This window comes from Castor canadensis, chromosome 1 (genome assembly GCF_047511655.1).
Source record: "Castor canadensis chromosome 1, mCasCan1.hap1v2, whole genome shotgun sequence".
NCBI classification, from domain to species: domain Eukaryota; kingdom Metazoa; phylum Chordata; class Mammalia; order Rodentia; family Castoridae; genus Castor; species Castor canadensis.
The window spans coordinates 39,178,986-39,196,987 of record NC_133386.1 but is presented as its reverse complement, the minus strand read 5'-3'; the positions used below and the strand labels follow the sequence as shown (position 1 = coordinate 39,196,987).

The following is an 18,002-nucleotide window of genomic DNA, read 5'->3' as shown; positions in this document are numbered from 1 at the left end:
TAACCAGTGTGACAGAAAGAGACAAAACAATCAGGTTATATAAGATCCATTACCCATGGTAATAAGATAGGTAATAGTTTTCTGGCCTGCTTCTGGAATGCTTAAGGTGGCTTACATATTTTACAATTCACTAGTACTCAGCACAGTCAATCAGCAAACTGGTATTTTCCTCCTCACTTGTAAATGAGAAAACTAAAATTTAGTGATCAGTGACTTGTCTGAACTCCTTCACCCCAATTCTTTTGTTTCTCTAGTAGTGTCACATTTCACTTTATTTCTCAAGCCAGAAAGTGAGAAATCCACTATGACTTCTCCTCCAAGCTCCCTTTCTCTTTGCAGTCACCTCATATTAATTTTACCTCATTACTAGAAACAGTATCCATCCACGTGGCTGCTGGCTGAAATAAATCATCACTGTTGACAGACAACAGATACTCTCCCAAACTGTTTTCTTGACTGCTTCTCTTACTCTCTCCAATCCATTTTTCAACACTTGCAACAGGGTGATCTTTCTAAAAGGGCAAATCATATAAGATCATTTACCTGCTTGAAACCCTTCAGTGGCTCCCTGTTAGCTACAAAATAAAATCAAACACTTTGATCTGGTTTATAAGGCCCGCCATAATTGACCTCTACTTATCTTTATCTTCCCTTCTTTCTGTAGCTCTTTATCCCTATAGTCCTGTCACTCTGGATGTGATGTGTGTGCTCTTGCTGCACCTTCAGGGCCCCTTCATTCTTACTTATGGTGATTACAGTTTATTTACTCACACACAACTCCTATATCAATCTCCAGGAAAGCTTTTTCAGATCCTTTCCTCTCATGTCTCTGCCCTTTCCACATCTATACCAACCTTTATCCTGTAGTTATCTCTCACTTATTTTGATTTCATTGCTTTGTTTTTCGTACATGCTTTGTCTCCCATCAGGAAAAGAGGAATATTTGTTATATGTTTTTCAGAGATTTAATGTAAAGATGAAATGATATCATGGGAGTAACAGTCTTAGCTATGGGCTCATATATTTTAAGTATTCAATAAACTTTAATCATTGCTATTAGATTTTCTGTAAGAAAATAATAGAAATATTTTTTCCCAATGAGTCATTCTGTGGTACTTATCATTTTCTGGAATTATCTCATGTGTGTATGTTAGTGATTTGTCTTCTCAGACCTGGGAAGTAAAATTCATAATGGTGAATTTGGTAAATTTATTCACTATTGCATGCTTAGCACCTAGTATACCATAGGAGATCAATGTGTGTTATTTGAATGAATGGATGAAATAATAAATGAAACAACCTAAAATGTTTACATTGAGCAAGAAGTTGAGAAGTATCCAGGTAGGAATATAGTACAAACTTACTCTGGATCACTTCACCAAGAGTAAGTGCCATAAAACAGGATTTTTAAGATTGTGATGATAATTTGAAGTCATTTAATAATTAATTCATGTGCCTCTTTATCAAGGCACAGTAGAAAGTCCATAGCAATCACAAAAGTTATTGAGATGAACAAGGACTAATATGGGGATTTAAATTTGCTTGTGATACACAATTACTTACAATACTTTGATTCTCATTCACTTTTTAAATAAACTTAGCCAATTCCCTTTAACTTGATTTCTAACTATAAGCCATTGATGTTATTGAATTGCCAAGACTCATTTAGTTTACTTTTGCTGACCATTAAAAATAATATCCCTGAAATTGCAAAAACAGAGTCCAAATGAGAAAATTGCTATAGAAAATATCACGGTGCCAAAAGACTTGCCGAGTCTTGTGTCACAAATGGAAAAGGCCCAACGCCTGAATTTAATTTCTTATAGTCATTTATAAGATATGAAAGGTTCTGCTGGACATTTTTAAAAGCTGACTGTGAGACAATGCCCTCAGCAGGACTAAGCACATCAGGCAGATGGACAAGGTGCTTTGAGGATTTGTGAAAGGAGAAAGAGGAGGCACTTGAGTACTGGCAGCCCTCTCACAATTCCAGGAAACTGCTTATTGGCGTCTTAGGAGGCTTATTTATAATTTCTCTCTCCACTTGTACGGTTAGTCTCCACCTCAGGAACGTACAATTATATTCACTCCTATATCTTTAAATATAAATGTTCCCAGACATCAGGCCAGACTCACTGAATCAGGATTTCTTGAATTTGAATTTTTTAATCTTTATAGCAATAATCATCATAAGTTCTTTTTTACCAGTTTAGTCCAGGTCTTCCCTTATTATTCCATTGTAATTCACACTAACAAGTCCATGTTGGGCAATAAATTATATGTTCATCTTATCTAGAGGTGATTCTGATGAGTGAGAAGATCAAGACCCCTTTTCTACTGTTGCTTCTCATATTTCTGCTCCATATTTATTAACTGTTGCTAAAAGCTTCCATCAATGTACATATACATGCATAAAATATATATCCATACACACATATATGTTTTTAAATTAGATTTCTTAGTAGAGAAATGATAGGCAAGCAGTTACATCTTGGGTTCTCAGCCTGCTATTCTGCAAAAGAAAGTTTTGACCTAAAGTTTTTTTCAATCTCTGCCACTCTTGCAGAGTGTATGTAAGTACCTTCTTCCCCCATTCCATGAAACTGGACTTATTAAGTGAACTACTTCAGAAACTTTAGCATCACCCCCTGATTATTAAACAAAGCATCACACTCAAATAAATGGGATTGTCTGCCAGGGTCTGGCTGATTATCAACAATGTATCCATTGCTTTCTGTCCAGCAAGAATAAGCATTAGGTGACACTTGAAAGCACAAAACAAGCCACAGGATAAGCAAAGCATATGAATCACAAAATCTCAACCTAACATTTGTAGACTGTGGTTTCAAAACTGGATTTTTCTCACATCTAGAATGCCATCAACTAAATCTATAGGTTGATGGTATAATCTGTACAAATCAGAGAAAGAATATATATTTCCACCTTTTAAAGATGGGTTACTTGGTTTCCAAAAGCTAAGACCTCAGAGAAAGTCAACATAATCTGTGTCATTTGTGTCTCTGCATCTCCATCCTAAGCCTAACAAAAGACCATCTAAGTGGTCAATAAATACTGGGTGAATTAGCTGAGTAAATTAATTAAACAAAACAAAAGCACGTTCTACACCAGTGGTTCTCAATTAAGAGCAATTTTGCTTCCCAAAGGACATTTGTTTATTCTGGAGACATTTTGGTTATTACAATTAGGGGAAGGTGCTTCCATCATCTACCAGGTGAAGGCCAGGGATGATGCTAAATATTTCCCAAAGTCCAGAACAGCCCCTACAAACACAGAATTATCCAGCGCACACACACATGCACACATATACAAATGGCAATAGGCTGAAGTTGAAAGATCCTGTTAGATCAATACTCAAGATCTGAACTGCTTTCAAATTTTTTAACGTGAATCATCAATTTTGTAATCTTTCCTGTGTAAGACAAAAAGACAAACTTCTCACCCTCTTATTACTATTGGATAAAGACAAATTTCATTGGCTTGGTCACAAGGACACATATTTTTATAAGGGAAACCCTTTTTTCTATCACCGTGCTTCAGTTGGGACCCTCCTACAGTGGTGCCTTTCTGTATCATACTCACCTGGCGTGCTTTTAAAACAGATACCCAGACTCTTCCCCTAGAGTCTTTGATTAAACAGGTATGGAGGAGGGCCTGAGAAATTGCATTTCTCACCAGACTCTTTATAATGCAGCTGGTCACATACCTGTCCCTAAGAAATTCTCATCTGCAGCAACATGATCCAAATCTTTATAGACTTCCCCAAATTGCTGTGATCGTCCCATTTTCCAGGATATTTGTTAGGAAGACTTTCTGCTTACTTTCATAAACATAGTCCATCTTCATTATTTGTGGGTTCCATATTTGCAAATTTACCTACGTAATGAAATTTCTTTATTACCTCAAAATTAATATTCATGGTGGTTTCATGGGCATTTAAGGACATGTGAACTGTGATAAAAATTTTGAGTCACCCAATACATATGTCCTTAGTTGAGACTGGACAAGGCAATGCTGTCTTGGCTCTCATGCTATAAAAGAGTATCCTTCTCCCAATCTATTTACTCCAGATCTTTTGCTTTTTTTTTTTTTTTTTTTTTTTTTGCTTTTTGTTGGTGATTTTGCTGTTTAAACTGAATCTCAAGCATAATGCTTCAGTGCTGACTAGTGTTCTGAAGTACAAGAAGGCCATGAGGTGCTTTTAGGAGAGTTCATGTGTTAAGTAAGCTTCATTCAGGTGTGAATTATAGTGTTGTTGGCTGTGAGTTTAATGTTAATGAATAAACACTAAGGTGTCTTTTAACAGAAATTCACATAGCGCAAAGATTTTGTGTTGATGAGTTGACAAAAATGTTGTGACCAGAGCCTCACAGGAACCTAATTCTGTATTTCACCTTGGATCAACACTTCAGTTTTCACTAATTCAAATGTTTACAGTGACTTTATAGAACTCGACTACTACAAGTAATGTAAGTCCTTTGATTGACTATTTTTTATCCATTTTTTTCCCACTAATTCGTCCAACCTCCCTGTCCACATAGTGCTTCCTTCTTTGCACTGTATTCAAATAGGTCCTCCTAGCTGCAAAACACTTTAGGTAATGGAAAAAAACAAAAACAAAAAACTGCCTCAACACTGCCACTATTTTATAATGGCCTCTTGAGCTGGGTTATTATTTTATATTAATTTGGTCTCTCCTTTGTTAAACATAGTGCTGGATACTTAATGAGTGTTTTCTAAATATTACTGAATAAATTAATTCAAATGCAAATATGTTATCTCTGTGCAGGGACAGTACAGTGCTAGCACAGATTAATTTGCTTATTCTTTGGAAACTACTAAAACCCTGAGGAAACAGGCTACCTCACAGGACTTTGGTTAAAAAGGATAAATTGTAAAATGATTTATTTTTTGCCAAATAATCAAAGCTGTTTTAAACTTTTGCAATATCTCTCTATCTCTATCTCTCTCTCCTTCTCTCTCAAATTTGAACCAGTTATATACCAGAAAATTGTAAAGTACAATATCCTGAGTTCAAACCCTAGTACCACACACACACCACAGACAAAAAGTATAAAAATAGACATGACAGTAGTTGCTGAATAATGCATCTATTTCCATTTCTTTCCCATTACCTCATTTTTGGCCTCAAAGTAAAAAACCCTGGATATTGCTCCTAGAAGAGGTCACAGTAATGAATACTTCTGGGTCATGATCATGCTGTGAGTGTGTCCCCAGCTTTTGCTACTCGAAGGTATTTAAGGCTTAGGCTAGATTGGCAAGGAGATTTAAAGCCAACCATATTAGACCTACTAGATATTCCAGAGCCCTTAAAATGTGTACTGTTATTCCATTGCTGCCATCAGTGCCAAATGTTTTCTTTTCCCCCAAAAGCTCTCATCAAAAGCACAGAGATGGGTGGGTGGAGAGTTATCTTTCAGGAGCTTATTCTCACATGGGCCTAAAGCAGGATGTTCTAACAATTTCTTCTTACTTGAGGGGGAGCAGCAGTCAGAGAGTTTGAGACACGACTATTTATAGACAATTTTGGAAGAATTTTAATATTCCAGCAGTTAGGTTGAAGCAAACAAGATGAATATTGGCTATGAAATAAGGTCACTGAACCACAACCAAATTATTGATTAGTAGTGGTAATCAGTAGAAGATTTATTTTGATTTTTAATATGCTATCTGAATTCTGGATTTGGCCTCCATCTTTTCCAAACAGAGAGATACCATCTGCTGATAAAAAGTTTCTAATATAGACAGAAACCTGTTTCATATTTTCTTTTCCAATTCCAACGTTTAGTCTACATAAACCAAACTCTAAGAAATATTCACTACAGAATAGACTTTAAAAGCTCCAAAATTTGCAAGGAAGGTAAACATGTTAGAACCATCTCAAGGGCTTTTTCATCTTACTTTCCCCAGAAGACAGTGATGTGCTTCTCTGTCTACCTTAGAGCTCACGTCTACACTGGTGGGAAGGCTTGCATCCATGCAACTGAGGTAGTGGAGGAAAATCTTAGAATTGCAAATCCAGAATTTAAGTGTATAGGATAAGAAAGGGGTTAATCTGGTCCTGAGTCTACTAGTATAGGCTCCAAAAAACCAGGGGCCATGGCACAGAGCCATGTAAAATTCTACAAGGAACCAGTAATAAAGAAATAAAGAAACATATGAAAACTGTGTTACAAGAATAAACTTTGGGGTCTTTTGAACATTTTTGATGGAAAATTCTCCTTAAGTGATATATATGTTTGAAGGAAAATTTTCCTTGATGTCTGTGGTTACCATAAGATGGATAGCTATGATCCAATATTCCAGTATTGTTCTCTGCACAGGTGGGGATGATCAACAAATGCACACTGAGTAGTCCAAACAGGATTGCTCTTTTAGTAGTATACAATAAAGATCCAAGTCAGTAGCAGATTACAGTGAGGGTTGATGCTTTCAAAATTATTCTGGTCACAAACTTACCTGTCAGCTGATGATGTGTTGTTTATATGTATAGGAAAAAGGTGTTAGCAGGGATCTGTAATCATTCTGTCCTTCTGGCCTTTTGTTTTCTTAATCTGTCAATGGCAATTTGGCATGATGTGACCTTTTAAAGCCCAGAACTCCCCTGTCTTGTTCACCAGGGCCTGACACAGAATAGCTACTCAATAAATATTTGTTCAGTGAATGAGGAGTCCTCTGCAGAGCAATAGATTCTGAACCCATTCTGAAATCATCTTCCTCCTTCCCTCCTCAAATTCAAAAGAGTCAAAACACACATAGAGAGCTCTCCATCAGGTAAGAACCCCCCGACTACAAAGCCTAAGGTTAAGTATAATTTTTTAAAGATGTCATCTAGGATTCAGAGTTCTTAGTTTAGCTCAGTAGTCCCAGAAGATGTTCAAAGACCATGAAAATATGTGAAAAGACTGAGTCTATTTATAAATTACTTTTGGTGCTAGCCAGAGCAAAGTCAATCTTGAACTTTTTGTCATCTTATGAACTCTCCAATGCCTAACCTGCTTCTTTCCTCCCAAGTCAGAGCGCCTGTTAGTTAACTTGTCTCTGTTTAGCAATCCAGCACTTCTGGTTGTTTCTATGAGACTGGAGTCTCCAGTTTCCAATTCTCTCAATATAATATATTGATATAGACAACAAGTTCATTAAATATTTGTGATTTTTATATTAGCATACATTAAAAGTACAAGTGGATTTCTTTGTAATAATTCCATAGATGTGTACAGTGTACTTTGAATAAGTTTACCACTTTAATTGTGCTTCTTTATGTAGACAGAACTACACAGAGCTACATACAGTCATGCATTGCTTAACAACCAGATACATTCTAAGGAATATGTTACTAGGCAATTTCATAATTGTGCAACCAACATAGAATGTACTTATGCAAACTAAGAGGATTAGGCAGTATAACTTACAGGACTTCTGTTGTTTGTTTGGTCCACTGTTGACTAATATATCATTATGCAGCCCATAACCGTGTCTATTCTTTGAATGGTCTTCATCAGTCATTTTTAAACATCACTATTAATTAAAAGTTGAAACAACCAATTTATATGTGAATATAATAAAACAATGTATGGTAAGTTGTTGAATATCAGGGAAGTCTGGTGATAGAAAATGAGTAAGTAAAGGGGGGAGGAATTTGATTAAAGCAGGATTTATACAGGCCTGAAGTGCCAAAGCAAAACCTTCTTGGACTATCAATACACTTTATTAAAAAAATTCTGGGTGCCAGTGGATGGCCCCTGTAATCCTAGCTACTTAGGAGGCACAATTAGGAGGATTTTGGTTCCAGGCCAACCTAAGCAAATAGTTCACAAGACCCTATCTTGAAAAATACCTAATCAAAAAGGGGCTGGCAGAGTGGCTCAAATGGTAGAGTGCCTGACTTCAAACCCCAGTACTGTCAAAAATAAATAAATATATAAAATAAGTTGAAAAGAAGGACAGGAAGGTAAAACAGGTCTTTCCTGGGGTTGGTACCAGTGGAGGTGGTAGGCATAAAAAAGGGTAAATGAGGGTGAATATGGTGGATGCATTTTGTATTCATATTTGAAAATAGAAGAACGAAACCTGTTGGAATTGTTCTAAGAAAGGAGGGAAGGGAAGGACGGAGAACGATGGAAGGGGTAAATTAACTAAGATACATTGTAAGCACATATGTAATTATCACAATATATCCCCCTGTACAACTATTATATGCTAATAAAAAATAATCCCCTGTGGCAGGGGGGAAATGCTGGGGATTGATCTCAGGCCTTCATGCTTGCTAGGTAGGTACTCTACTACTTGAGCCAGTCCACAGCCCAAAAGATCTTTAAAGATTTGAGAATATATTTGGGTATACTTTTTTCCATCTATTTTTTAAATAATTAGGTCTTCAGAGCAACTGAATTCTTAAAACAATGGTTCATGCAACTATAAGCTTTGTGAGGCCTCTATTATTTTATCATAATACCCAACACCTAATAAAATGCCGTCTATAGTAGATGCTCAATAAGTACTTGCTGACTTAACAAATTACCCTTTGAGGATGCTTTTCATTCCCTCCATTAGTCTTCAGCTGTAGACACAGAGGAAAAAAACTGGTCAGAAACAACCTTTAAGGTTTTCAAATCATAAGCAAAGCAGTGGCTAATTTTTCAGCAATAGAAAGATCAATGAGGGGTTTTCCAGCAGAAAGCACAGTGAAAAATTTTCCTTTTCCCCCAAATTGAAGCAATTTGAGACTATGCTTGACTGTACCAGTTACCATTGGAAAAGCTGTCAAAGTATGCCCACTGTGCTTACTTATTTCATGGCTTTGTTTTGATCACATAGAAGAAGTGTATTTATGGTAGAAGAGAATATAATTCTTCCTTATATTGATTTTTGAAGAGTAGAACAATTTAAAATTGCTGCACTTGATAGAAATGCCAGAAACATAGAAGGAATTTATAAATTATTCAAGGAAAGGCTGGAGGACTTGTCTCATGCAGAATAGGTTCTCTGGACTATGGTTAGTCACCTAGTTAGGACACTATGCTCCTTGCCATTTCTAGTTCTTATTCTCTTAAAAGTCTTATCTGTGTCTCTTTTCTTTTGTACCTTTCATTCTGTCAGGTTATCAATACACAAATAAAACCAAGAAATAAGAAAAAATCATGACTTAGTGGAAAGGCTTTGGGACTAAAACTAGGTTTAGTTGACTCACTTGAACAACATGAAAGATTTAAATAAGCAAGGTATGTGAAATTACCTTCTAACTATAAAACACTACACAGATATTCATTATCATATGTTATTCAACATAGGAGGTACAATTATAACTGATGAGAATGATTCTTCATGTTCCCTACAGAATGTTTTCTTTATGAAAATCATCTCTTACATGATATTTATCTTCTAACAAGGAGGATCGTGGACACAACTGGAAACATAATACTTAGTTTCCAATCTTGACTATTATGTTTGCTAGCTTTATGATAAGTACAAATCATTTTCCTCTCTAAAGGTACAGGTTATTTTGTAAAATTCAGACAAACTAATACTCAGGGCATTGCTGAAATACCAAGTAATGACTGGAAAGTATTCTATTACTATAAGTAACATGAGGAATGAATCATAGTGAAATGCCAGGTACTCTTCCACACTCATGAGAAGTCTCCAAATCTCACCCCTATAAGCTCCACCTTATAGCCTAGTTTTAAGCACATGTGCATATGAGTTGCACAAACAGAGTGTTATAACAATAGGAACCGTGTTTTATATATCCATTATATGCCACCTAGGAGAATTTCATGTATTTGTGTTTAATCATTATTGTATGTCAAAAAACTAAATACTATTTCTCCACTTTATGAATGAGGAAATCAAGGCCAAAAGATGTAAAGTCAATTGACTGAAGTAAGACAATTTCTAGGCAGTAGAGACAGAATTTAAGCCTACGCTTATTGAATTTAAAGTCTATAATGTTACCTGGTAGATACAGTTACATTTTGTACTAGGGCCAAAGTACTTGAGAGTGTCTACAAGATATTATGTTCTGGGAATAATACTTTATTGTCTAATATTTCAAGCCAATATATGTAATGTATAGATTTTCTCTTTTTCCTTTTTTAAGATAATAATTCATTATTCTGCAGCAATGACTTTGAACAAATCATAGGAAGACAGGAGGTTCCATTAGGTCATCTATAAAATGACTTGGTTATATCCTTTCCAGCTTTTATAGTTCTCTAATTCTGTTAAAGAATTTTATAAGGAAGGACTATTTATCTAACAATTTCTTCACTCTTTTTGTTGGCTTCCTTTAACAGCATTATATTGCAAGATAGAGAATAAAAAAGTAAAATACGACCTTCAAATGATGATGGCACCATCAGGTCAGGGTTCTCCAAATGAACAGAATGGATAGATATATAGATAGATAGATAGATGATAGAGATACATGGAATAGAACAGTAATCATAGCCCCTGCACATAGTGCTAGGCTGCTCAGAAAGTTTCTCTGACCATGACTTTGAATGAAAAAGTCAGAACAATGACAATGTGGGCTTGGATTTCCAGAACATCAGAGAAGTCTTCCTAATAGCCTCCAGAAATCTAGAAGAAGACATGTCAATAAACTAACTTTACAGATGATTTATAATCAATTCAAAGTGATATTAAGACATACAAGTATAAAGGAACTGAAAAGTACCTGATGTTCTCATGAAGATAATCTCTACTGTTAAATGTTGCATTTTGCTAACGCTTTTAGTATGCCAACATTGTGCTGGTCCCACAGAATGGTCATCCGTATACAATTCAGGTCTTAAGTGATTCAAGACTAATACCTTGTGTGAAATTCTTCCGTCATTTTTTGAATTTTGCACTTTCATCTTTTAAAAATAAAAATAAAATTCTGTTCCTTTTGTTTTACTTAAGTTTGTACTTCATTTATAGTATAAACTGGAATTTCTAAAATTTATTTATGCTTAATAAGTTATTACAGACATTAAAACCCATAAATCCACCTTAAGCAATAATAAATATGTAATGTTGCATTCTTATATTCCAAAAGAGAAAATGAAAGTTAATAAAAATCACAGTCCCCTCAGATGTCTTAATACCAGCTGACTTGAAAAGGTAATGTCTTTGCTACAATTGGTACTTAGCATGTAATTTATAGGGACATAGAATTAAATTCCTCTCTCAAACCCTTCGGATAATTATCCTCATTCCACTTTCAGACTATTCCCTTGATTACTTTCACATATGAAATGGAAATGTATATATATAGAATACAGAAACATTTAGATAAATCACTGTCAAGTTTCATCACAGGAAAATATAGTTACATTTCATGCTGAGAAAATTGTCATATGTTCAGCACAGAGTCTCTGTGTATCATTTAGTCTTCTGGGAATATATTCAGTCATTATTCATTCAATGTATTCAACAAATATTTACCCAGTAACTACTCTGCACTAAGCCTCTAGGTTCTAGGGATATAGCAGTGAACAAAACAGACAAATCCCCTGCTCTCAGGAGCTTATATTTGGTGTAACTTCCATAGCATTTTGTATTTGCTGATGTCAGCATGTGCTCCCAGTCCAGTGGGAAAGCTGCTGATTTTCTCTCTAGAACTTTATCTTATTGAGTGTATGAAGTGCCATATAGATATGGTCATCCATATCTATAACCTCAGCAAGATGGGAAACAGAAATCAGGAGGATCATGGTTCAAAGCCATCCCAGGAAAAAATGTTAGCTAGATCCATCTCAGCTAATAAGTTGTATAGGAAGATGCACATTTGCAGTACTGGCTATGCAATGAATAGGTAGGAGGATCGTGGTCCATGACCACCCCAGGCAAAAAAAGCAAGACTTATCTGAAAAATAATTAAAGAAAAAAGGGCTTGTTAGTGAGGTTCAAGTGGTACAGCATCTGCCTAGCAAGTGCAAGGTCCTGAAAAACATGAAGTTTCCCATTCAAATGAACTACCATATATATCACAATGCATTGTGAATATTAGAATGGAACATGAGAATGATAAAGTTAATGCCAAGATGTGATGAATATTTTTTTAGAGCAAAGAGAGTAGGAATGAGAAAGGAAAAAATGGTACAATGAAGAGCAATGAGATTTGGAAAAGGTTTGTTATTTGGATTTGATGGAGGGTGGGGGCTGACTAATGGAAAGATTTAAGGGAAATAGTCTTAATGAAATACAGTGGTGAAACAGAAATGTGATTTTGGCCATGTCATTTTGCCTTAATTAGAAGGGAGATAGTCTAGAAGCAGAACTGCTGATAAAGAATATGTTTAAGAGATTCAGGCCAGAGATCATTAAGAATTTGAGAGGTGGAAAGGAAGAATAACTACCAGCATTGTTGTTGAATTAGAATTAAGTGTGGGAGGAGGATGAGAAATCAAAAATAACCTAGAAAGTTGCTCACCTTACAGATAAATTAGTGCCATCTCTCACAATGATAGAAAATTTACATAGAAAAAATGAATTCAGTTTTTTTTTATTTTTAACTTTAAGACAGTTAAGCGTTCCTTATGGAAAACTATGAGTTGTCATTAGAACTATATGGGTTTTTTTTTAGAAGTCATGGTGAGAAAACTGAAAGGTGTGATAGAATAATTTCTCTCCCTTATCTAGAATGGGAGCAGTTGGCCAATATTGATTGACACTTCAGGAGGTTTAGTAAAATAGGGGCCTTAGCATTTATTCATGTCTCTGAGATAATTATATAATTTATCTCTCAGTGTAATTCTAAATATGCATAATAAAGGGAACTGTCATGATGGTTTTAACATGTATACCATAGTATTATTCCTTTGAAATTTTGTTGAGTTGAATTAACTTGTCTGATAAATTGCATTGCAAATTCAATTATGTATATATATTCATATATATGATTATTATGACATTTTAGTAACTACTGAAAATCATTTACTTTTTTCTAAAGCATTTTATGGTAGATTTAATTCTATCATATGCAGTGTTTACCAACTGAAGAGTAATAAATGCAACAATGATATCATTGCTACAAATAAGTAGCCAACAATTGTTGAACATTTACTTTGTACTTGCCATTGAGTTAAGAGGTTTATCTTACTTACAACAGGTAGTTATTGTACCTGCTTTAAGGATTAAGATTCTGAAACACAGACAATCTACTGTGACTTTGTATGCATTACAGCCAGGTTTTGAACCCATGTAATTGAGCCAATCCATTATGAAATACACAGTTAGGTATCAAAATGGGGGCAGGAGGAACAAAAGAAAATGAGACCTGTTGAAACTGTTCTAAGAATGGGCAGAGTGAGGACAAAGAAAAATGATGGAGGGGGTGAGTTTAACTAAGATATATTACAAGCATTTTTGTCAATATCACAGTGTATCCCCAGTACAGCAATAATATGATTATAAAAAATTTTTAAATAAAAATAATGAATCAGTTTCCCATTTTAAAAAAGAAAACTTGAGTTGTATATACTTCAGATTGTTTTCTTATGGAATTTTTTCATTAATCCACATAAACAGCATATCAGGTACACAGATACCCTTTCAAACCAAACAACTTGACTGTGGAAGATTAACAAATGTTCAAAGTCAAAACTTTTTTGTGGCAGAGTCATAATTTAAGTGCTCTGTGGTAAAAACTTTTTAATTTTCAAATTATGTTGTATTTAACTAAAGAAAATCTAGATTGTACAGAAAGACAGATTATCAGAATTTATTATGATTAAAATTGTCTGGGGAATTTATTTAAGGCAAAAATACCTGAGGTCAAATCCCAAAATCCAAAATCTTAGGTGATTCTGATGAAGATGTGTCCCCATTTACACATGATACAAAAAACCACCTCATAGGCAGAACTTAAGTGGACTGAGAGGAAAGAAGGGTTTCATTTGACTGATATCTCCAAAGTGGAAACCTTAGAGTAGGTAGAAGAAATCAGACAGGTTGGTGAGGCAGAAGTCTTGCAGAGGTGAGAATGAAAGGTATGATGTAAAATAAGCAAGAAAGAATTTACAGAGACCCAAACTTAAGGGTTTTGAGCATGTAAGCATATTATGATTAAAATAAGCAGTACTATGAAGAATAACTTACAGAGTGAAGTTGTGTTGACTTAAAGGTGATATTATGAACCTAAATTACGGTGTTATAAGTAGTAATGAATAGCATGGAAAAACAGATAAACAAGACCACCAATTGGATAATCAGAAATGAAGTAAAGTAGAAAAACAACTAAGATGAGCTTTTAAACCTGTGCAATGAGGGTATGCTCCTGAGGGAAAGACATTTGAACATTATCCACGTTTCAAATATTTGAAAAATATTGACAATGACTACTACTTTGGACTTTTTAAAAACTGTGTTGTTGTTAGGCAAGAAGAAGGAATAAAAGGAATACAAATAGGTAAAGAAACTGTCAAAATATCCCTATTTGCAGACAACATGATCCTATACCTTAAAGACCCAAAAAACTCTACTCAGAAGCTTCTAGACATCATCAATAGCTACAGCAAGGTAGCAGGATATAAAATCAACATAGAAAAATCATTAGCATTTCTATACACTAACAATGAGCAAACAGAAAAAGAATGTATGAAAACAATTCCATTTACAATAGCCTCAAAAAAAATCAAATACCTAGGTGTAAACCTAACAAAAGATGTGAAAGACCTCTACAAGGAAAACTATACACTTCTGAAGAAAGAGATTGAGGAAGACTATAGAAAGTGGAGAGATCTCCCATGCTCATGGATTGGTAGAATCAACATAGTAAAAATGTCTATACTCCCAAAAGTAATCTACATGTTTAATGCAATTCCCATCAAAATTCCAATGACATTCATTAAAGAGATTGAAAAATCTACTGTGAAATTTATATGGAAACACAAGAGGCCACGAATAGCCAAGGCAATACTCAGTCAAAAGAACAATGCAGGAGATATCAAAATACCTGACTTCAAACTATATTACAAAGCAATAACAATGAAAACAGCATGGTACTGGCACAAAAACAGACATGAAGACCAGTGGAACAGAATAGAGGACCCAGATATGAAGCCACACAACTATAACCAACTTATCTTTGACAAAGGAGCTAAAAATATATGATGGAGAAATAGCAGCCTCTTCAACAAAAACTGCTGGGAAAACTGGTTAGCAGTCTGCAAAAAACTGAAACTAGATCCATGTATATCACCCTATACCAAGATTAACTCAAAATGGATCAAGGATCTTAATATCAGACCCCAAACTCTTAAGTTGATACAGGAAAGAGTAGGAAATACTCTGGAGTTAGTAGGTATAGGTAAGAACTTTCTCAATGCAACCCCAGCAGCACAGCAACTAAGAGATAGCATAGATAAATGGGACCTCATAAAGCTAAAAAGCTTCTGTTCATCAAAAGAAATGGTCTCTAAACTGAAGAGAACACCCACAGAGTGGGAGAAAATAGTTGCCAACTATACATCAGACAAAGGACTGATAACCAGAATATATAGGGAACTTAAAAAACTAAATTCTCCCAAAACTAATGAACCAATAAAGAAATGGGCAAGTGAACTAAACAGAACTTTCTCAAAAGAAGAAATTCAAATGGCCAGAAAACACATGAAAAAATGCTCACCATCTCTAGCAATAAAGGAAATGCAAATTAAAACCACACTAAGATTCCACCTCACCCCTGTTAGAATAGCCATCATCAGCAACACCACCAACAACAGGTGTTGCGAGGATGCAGGGGAAAAAGGAACCCTCTTACACTGTTGGTGGGAATGTAGACTAGTACAATCACTCTGGAAAATAATTGGAGGCTACTTAAAAAGCTAGACATTGATCTACCATTTGATCCAGTAATACCACTCTTGGGGATATACCCAAAAGACTGTGACACAGGTTACTCCAGAGGCACCTGCACACCCATGTTTATTGTGGCACTATTCACAATAGCCAAGTTATGGAAACAGCCAAGATGCCCCACCACTGATGAATGGATTAAGAAAATGTGGTATCTATACACAATGGAATTTTATGCAGCCATGAAGCAGAACGAAATGTTATCATTCGCTGGTAAATGGATGGAATTGGAGAACATCATTCTGAGTGAGGTTAGCCTGGCCCAAAAGACCAAAAATCGTATGTTCTCCCTCATATGTGGACATTAGATCAAGGGCAAACACAACAAGGGGATTGGACTATGAGCACATGATAAAAGCAAGAGCACACAAGGAAGGGGTGAGGATAGGTAAGACACCTAAAAAACTAGCTAGCATTTGTTGCCCTTAATGCAGAGAAACTAAAGCAGATACCTTAAAAGCAACTGAGGCCAATAGGAAAAGTGGAACAGGTACTAGAGAAAAGATTAGATCAAAAAGAATTAACCTAGAAGGTAACACCCACGCACAGGAAATCAATGTGAGTCAATGCCCTGTATAGCTATCCTTATCTCAACCAGCAAAAACCCTTGTTCCTTCCTATTATTGCTTATACTCTCTCTACAACAAAATTAGAAATAAGGGCAAAATAGTTTCTGCTGGGTATTGAGGGGGGGAGAGGGAGGGGGGCGGAGTGGGTGGTAAGGGAGGGGGTGTGGGCAGGGGGGAGAAATGAACCAAGCCTTGTACGCACATATGAATAATAAAAGAAAAAGGAAAAAAAATAAAAATAAAAAAAAAATAAAAAATATGTTGTTATTTTACCTTGTGCCTGCTCTTAAGTTTTTACCTTATTTGCAAGACCTGGAAAGTCCCTACCCAGGAATGGATAGGCAGTCCCTTAATCGTTTTGGAATCTCTAAGAGTTGAGAGTCAATTAATGGATTCCTGGGTCCTCTTTAATGGAAAATCTAAAAAATAAGAGTTGTGAGATTTTCAAAAAAGTTATAATAAAACTTAGATCCTCTTTGTTAAACTTTGTGATTGGTGAGAGCTTTCATGAGGCAAACTGACAGCAAGTCTTTAGGGAGTAGAATTCATGTTTGAGTTGGGAGGACAAGAATCAGGTAAGCACAACTTGTCAAGTTTTGCCTCTCACAGAATCTGTATGATAGATAGGAATACTTTGTGAAGTAGAGGGCGGAATCAAAAAGCAATAGGGATTTCAACAAGTGTTAGATGCCATTGATAGTTTCCTCTAAGAAACTTACAAATGCTGTGGACAAATATTATGCTGGGACTACAATTAGAAGAAATTGATGACATACGGATTTGTGAGTTCAGTTTTCCTTATTAGTATTTTTATGAATGAATCCTAAATATTCAGAAATAAAAGAAATAAATTTTTTTAAATTTTTTGAGCTTTGAAAAACAAAATACCTTTTCAAAATTGATTAAAAAAAGAAGCTAGAGAGAGAGACTACATGAGATAAATGTGACTTTGCCAGAGCCATTATGTTTTTCTTTCTAGTTAATATACTGATGTAAGTTGAACATTTCTAGCTTAATTATGCATGTTTCTGAGAGAGATATCAATGATTCTCAAACCTGCCACATATTATAATCTCACAAAGGGATTGAATAATGCCTGGGCCAAATCCCCAGAAAACCTGATTTAGTCTGAGCTAGATGTAGGCAATGTTTTGTCCCCCCTAGTTTGCCCATTTGATTTTAATAAGTAGCCAAAGTTGAAAAACAGTGCAGTAGATAAATGTGTGCTCTTCATGTTCACTGGTACAAAACCATGCTCTTTGTAGACCCAGAACTCATCAAAATATTGAGTAAAATGCATCGTAAGTGTAGAAAAAATTGGGGAAAGTAACTGGATTATATTTTCTGTTCCTAAAGTTCTAGTACTTGGCTCGCGTAGTCAGGAAAGAAGGGAGTTTCTCAGCATGCTGAGCACATTTCCTTAACTACACCACTCGTTATCCTTGCAGAGAGGAGTCTTCCTAATTTGAATGTCTGCTCCACTCCAAGTCTGCCTTTCATGGATAGTCATATTTCTCTTTTTCTATAAAAAAGGAAATCCCAAAATTCCAG

At 35.3% G+C, this 18,002-nt stretch overlaps 1 protein-coding gene across 4 annotated transcripts in view; it reads left to right on the top strand.

Annotated features, from left to right (window-relative positions):
* Nkain2 (sodium/potassium transporting ATPase interacting 2) overlaps positions 1–18,002 on the top strand; it is a 976,459-nt gene that overhangs the window by 515,821 nt on the left and 442,636 nt on the right. The gene's annotated exons all lie outside the window — the stretch shown is intronic.